This window comes from Limulus polyphemus, unplaced genomic scaffold, assembly GCF_000517525.1.
Source record: "Limulus polyphemus unplaced genomic scaffold, Limulus_polyphemus-2.1.2 Scaffold831, whole genome shotgun sequence".
Lineage (NCBI taxonomy): Eukaryota > Metazoa > Arthropoda > Merostomata > Xiphosura > Limulidae > Limulus > Limulus polyphemus.
This window is the reverse complement of record NW_013666441.1, coordinates 86,460-91,605: the sequence shown is the minus strand read 5'-3', so window position 1 is coordinate 91,605 and position 5,146 is coordinate 86,460. Positions and strand designations below refer to the sequence as shown.

The window sequence follows — 5,146 nt, the reverse complement described above, 5'->3', positions numbered from 1 at the left end:
GTTAGTTTTCTTGTTCTATTACTATAAAAGAAATAATTATTAATAATACGGTTATTCGTTAACTTACACTTCCTCGCCCCGCACTGGCCGAGTATGGTTAGGGCGCTCGACTCGAATCTGTGGGTCGTGGGTTCGAATCCCCGTCCCGCCAAACATGCTCACTCTTTCACCCGGGGGGGGGGGCGTTATAATGTGACGGTCAATCCCACTATCCGTTGTTAAAAGAGTATCCCAAGAGTTGGGGGTGGGTGGGTGGTGATGACTAGCTGCCATCTCCCTATAGTCTTACACTGCTGAATTAGGGACGGCTAGCGCAGATAGCCCTCGTGTAGTTTTGCGCGAAATTCAACAAACAAACAAATTACATTTCCCTCTGTAATCCGCTTAGATTAAATTATAATAATGTTGATATGAGATATTTCTTCAGTCATCAGGTGGAAGAGAATATTAAATATCTGTGCGATTTTTACCACAATATATTACAACAGAAGGTAATGTGAGCCCACAACTTCAGTGGTCTTCGTAATCAAATTCAAAATTAACATAATATCCGTAAGAATGTTTAACAGATGTGTATTTGAAATCGTGTCATCTCATGTTTGTTTGTAATCAAGCACAAAGCTACACAAGGGGTTATCCGTGCCCTGCTCATCACTGGTATCGAAACCCAGTTTCTGGTGTTATAATTCCGAAGACATACCGCGGTGCCACTGGGGGGGAGGGGGCATTTCGTATAATAACAGAAATTTATTGTAAAAATCATGTCAACTACACACAACAACAGAAATAAATAAAATGAACACCAAAGCCCTTGTCGAAAAATTGTCACGGTTTAGTAGTTCGCAAAAATTTTGTGGAAATTTAATACAGTTTAGAGTTAAGTCCAGCTATCTGGAGCAAACTGGGAAAATATTTTTTTCGGAGCGGTCAGTAGTATCGAATTTTGCTTATTGATTCTTGTTTTTCCCAAATGAAATTCTTCAAATCCTGTGACGACCTTAAATAAATCTATAAGTTGTAATCCAGAGAAAACCTCTCCAATAAATGGCTGAAGACATAAAAGGAAAGAATGAAAATATACGAGTTCGTTCTCTTTTGTTTACTCGAAAATAGATTTTTCTTCAGGAGTTTTAATGGATCTACAAAATTATACTTTACGGAACGTTTTTTTTTTTTTTTGCAAGAAGGTTAATGTCATTATGACGAGAGAAAACAAAAAATAGAGATGAAAGTTAGTCTTTATCCAAATGTCTTTCATTTAACGCGGTTTTTGTTTCAGCAAATAACAGGTTAGCGTTTCGAAAGGTAGAAATATATGTGACTAAGATAAGTAGTTATTCTATCTATAAGTTGGGTTTAGGGTAACCAGAATGATTACTACTTGAATCTATAATGGGCCGTGCAGATTTGATAATTGATGAGGAATGACTTTATTAATATTTCAACATAATATAAATTACGTATTAACAAAATCTGTTAATGGGATATCTACGCTCTATCCTACCCGGGGATCAAGGCTCGAATTTCAGCGCGAGATACCCCCATTAGAAAGATCTGTCTCCCACGGCAGACCCCATGCGAGATATAATCTATTACGATTTTCAAATCCAATTCGTGTTACTAGTCATCACCACCCACCGCCATCCCTTGGGCTACTCCTTTACCAACGAATAGTGGGATTGACCGTCACATTATAACGTACCCACGGCTGAAAGGGCGAGCATGTTTAGTGGGACGGGGATTCGAACCCGAAACCCTTAGATTACGAGTTGAGCGCCATAACCACCTGGCCATGACAGGACTTATCGCCCAAACCACCTGGTCATGCCGGGTCGACTCCCACGAAACCGAAATTGCTAGTTGTTGTTTTTTTTCTTCCCCATACTAACTATTTGCTCTCTTTGTTTTCACTAAAATGAAAATAAGAAAATCCTAGAAACGCCACTGTTGGTAGGCCCTCTATCTTACCGCTAAGCCACTGTGAATTCATTATATTTAAAAATTACATCAAGGAATAGCAGAAATGCAACACCCCCGAAAATCCGAACTGTGAATAAATAAATATACATACCATTTTCGTTTCTTCAATTTTTCAAGTTCTACAGGAGATTAAGACGTAGCTAATTTAACTTCGAAAGTCTTAATTGTCAAAACTGAAATCTACACAGTATATCATAAATGTAAACGATACGAGTTAACATTAAATAAATGACCAAGGTTCGCGATACACGTGCGATGTCTATAGTTTTGTCCATAACAGGCCTCAAGAATGACGTCAGACACCTCTGATAAGTAATTGTATGCGGACTTATGTCCCTACTGAACATAATCATTCTGATTAGAAATGTATATATTATCGTATTATGTAGGTTATTCTATAATAGTCTTCTTCTGAATTGATTCTGTACTGAATCACCTTATATTATGAATCTTTCTCCTTTTATTCTTTTGCAATCTTAGTATTTCTATATATAATAGTTTGGGTTGAAAGAATAAGACGCTTTGTTCTCAAAAAAATACCAAATTTCTTTAGTTAGCGTTATCTATCGACAAGTTGTAGAATAAATGCTAACATTAGAGTAAAATAATATGGTAATCAGCTGACCGGAGATTCACTAACTTCTGTGGATCAGTTTAACTCGTGTACCTTAAATACGATAAGATATTCTATAGAACTTTGTTACATAATGTTAAAGTATTAGATTTCATTACAAAACTTTTACGTTGTTTCAATGATGGCCGTGGAAGAAGAGATCATACATTTCAGAATTTTCGCGCAAAATTACGCAAGAGCTATCTTCTCAAAACCTTCACTAATTTTGAGTTTATAGGATAGAGGGAAGGCAGTTAGTCAATAGTACGAACTGCTATCACTAGAGGGAAAGCAGTAAGTCAATAGCACGAACTGCTATCGCTAGAGGGAAAGCAGTAAGTCAATAGTACGAACTGCTAACGCTAGAGAGAAGGCAGTCAGTCAATAGCACGAACTGCTATCGCTAAAGCAAAGCAGTTAGTCAATAGTATAAACTGCTAACGCTAGAGGGAAGGCAGTTAGTCAATAGCACGAACTGCTATCGCTAATGGAAAGGCAGTTAGTCAATAGTATAAACTGCTGACGCTAAAGGGAAAGCAGTTAGTCAATAGTACGAACTACTAACGCTAGAGAGAAGGCAGTTAATAATAGTACGAACTGCTAACGCTAGAGGGAAAGCAGTTAGTCAATAGCACGAACTGCTAACGCTAGAGAGAAGGCCGTTAATAAATAGTACGAACTGCAACGATAGAGGGAAAGCAGTTAGTCAATAGCACGAACTGCTATCGCTAGAGGGAAGGCAGTTAATCAATAGTATTAACTGCTAACGCTAGAGGGAAAGCAGTTAGTCAGTAGTACGAACTGCTAACGCTAGAGAGAAGGCAGTTAATCAATAGTATGAATTGCAACGATAGAGGGAAAGCAGTTAGTCAATAGCACGAACTGCTAACGCTAGAGAGAAGGCCGTTAATAAATAGTACGAACTGGAACGATAAAGGGAAAGCAGTTAGTCAATAGCACGAACTGCTAACGCTAGAGGGGACGCAGTTAATCAATAGTACGAACTGCAACGATAGAGGGAAAGCAGTTAGTCAACAGCACGAACTGTTAACGCTAGAGGGAAGGCAGTTAGTCAATAGTACGAACTGCTAACGCTAGAGAGAAGGCAGTTAATCAATAGTACGAACTGCAACGATAGAGGGAAAGCAGTTAGTCAATAGCACGAACTGCTAACGCTAGAGGGAAGGCAGTTAATCAATAACACGAATTGCTAACGCTAGAGAGAAGGCAGTTAATAAACAGTACGAACTGCTAACGCGAGAGGGAAGGCAGTTAATCAATAGCACGAACTGCTAACGCTAGAGAGAAGGCAGTTAATAAATAGTACGAACTGCTAACGCTAGAGGGAAGGCAGTTAATCAATAGCACGAACTGCTAACGCTAAAGGGAAGGCAGTTAATCAATAGCACGAACTGCTAACGCTAGAGGGAAGGCAGTTAATCAATAGCACGAACTGCTAACGCTAGAGGGAAATCAGTTAATCAATAGCACGAACTGCTAACTCTTTGGTATATGTTCTTGTATGATGAAAGAATGGGATTTCAGTGTCACTCATAAAGCGCACCCACGGCTCTGAAATGCGGAGCGCGTTTTCACGGCAACTAAAGACGAACCGTGAGTCTTTAGGCTTACAGTGCCGTCAGACTAACCACGAGGCCATGCTTCTGCCCTTAGGGAAGAGCAAGGGAGTTAATACCCGTCCTTGAGATTGGACGTAGAACGACGTGTCAATATGAACGTTCTATGGTTACTCAATATACAATACAAATTATTTTACGTGACCCTGTAAAGATACTATAAGTTTGAACAGAGAAAAAAAAATATTATAGCAGTAATATAATTTAAATATTTAAAACAATTATGTTAAAGAATACAGTTATAATATTTCTTGTGAGTTATGTACTAATGTAAGAAATATTTTTTCATATGTTGGAATCTTTTAGTGGGCATAGTAGAACTACCCAGTGGAGTAACCAGCACTACACAGGGGATATCTTTTCTTTTTTTTTAAAGGGGGGAGGGCTTTTCTTCTACACAAAGAGTTTAAGAAATTCACATACTATTTAGGTGATTATTAAACAAAACATCAGGTGGACGTTTAGGCTAATAGGGTGATCGGTCGACACCCCCCTCCCCCCGCTACGCCCTTGGAGCTACTTCTATAGTGCTTGGCCTTAACCACAGTTTTAAGCGAAGCCACAGAACGTAATCTTTGTATTTTCTTCACTGGCTTGCTTCTTCCATTAGTCTTTGTATCTTCTTCACCGACTTCCTTCTTCCACAGAACGTAGTCTTTGTATCTTCTTCATTGCTTTACTTCTTCCACAGAACGTAATCTTTGTATCTTCTTCACTGACTTGCTTCTTCCACTAGTCCTTGTATCTTCTTCACCGACTTGCTTCTTCCACAGAACGTAATCTTTGTATCTTCTTCACTGACTTGCTTCTTCCACAGAACGTAATCTTTGTATCTTCTTCACTGCTTTGCTTCTTCCATTAGTCTTTGTATCTTCTTCACTGACTTGCTTCTTCCATTAGTCTTTGTATCTTCTTC

The 5,146-nt window shown here is 38.8% G+C and overlaps 1 protein-coding gene across 1 annotated transcript in view; it reads left to right on the top strand.

The window, feature by feature from the left end:
* Positions 1-5,146, top strand: part of LOC111086080 (Down syndrome cell adhesion molecule homolog) — a 166,399-nt gene that overhangs the window by 97,407 nt on the left and 63,846 nt on the right. The gene's annotated exons all lie outside the window — the stretch shown is intronic.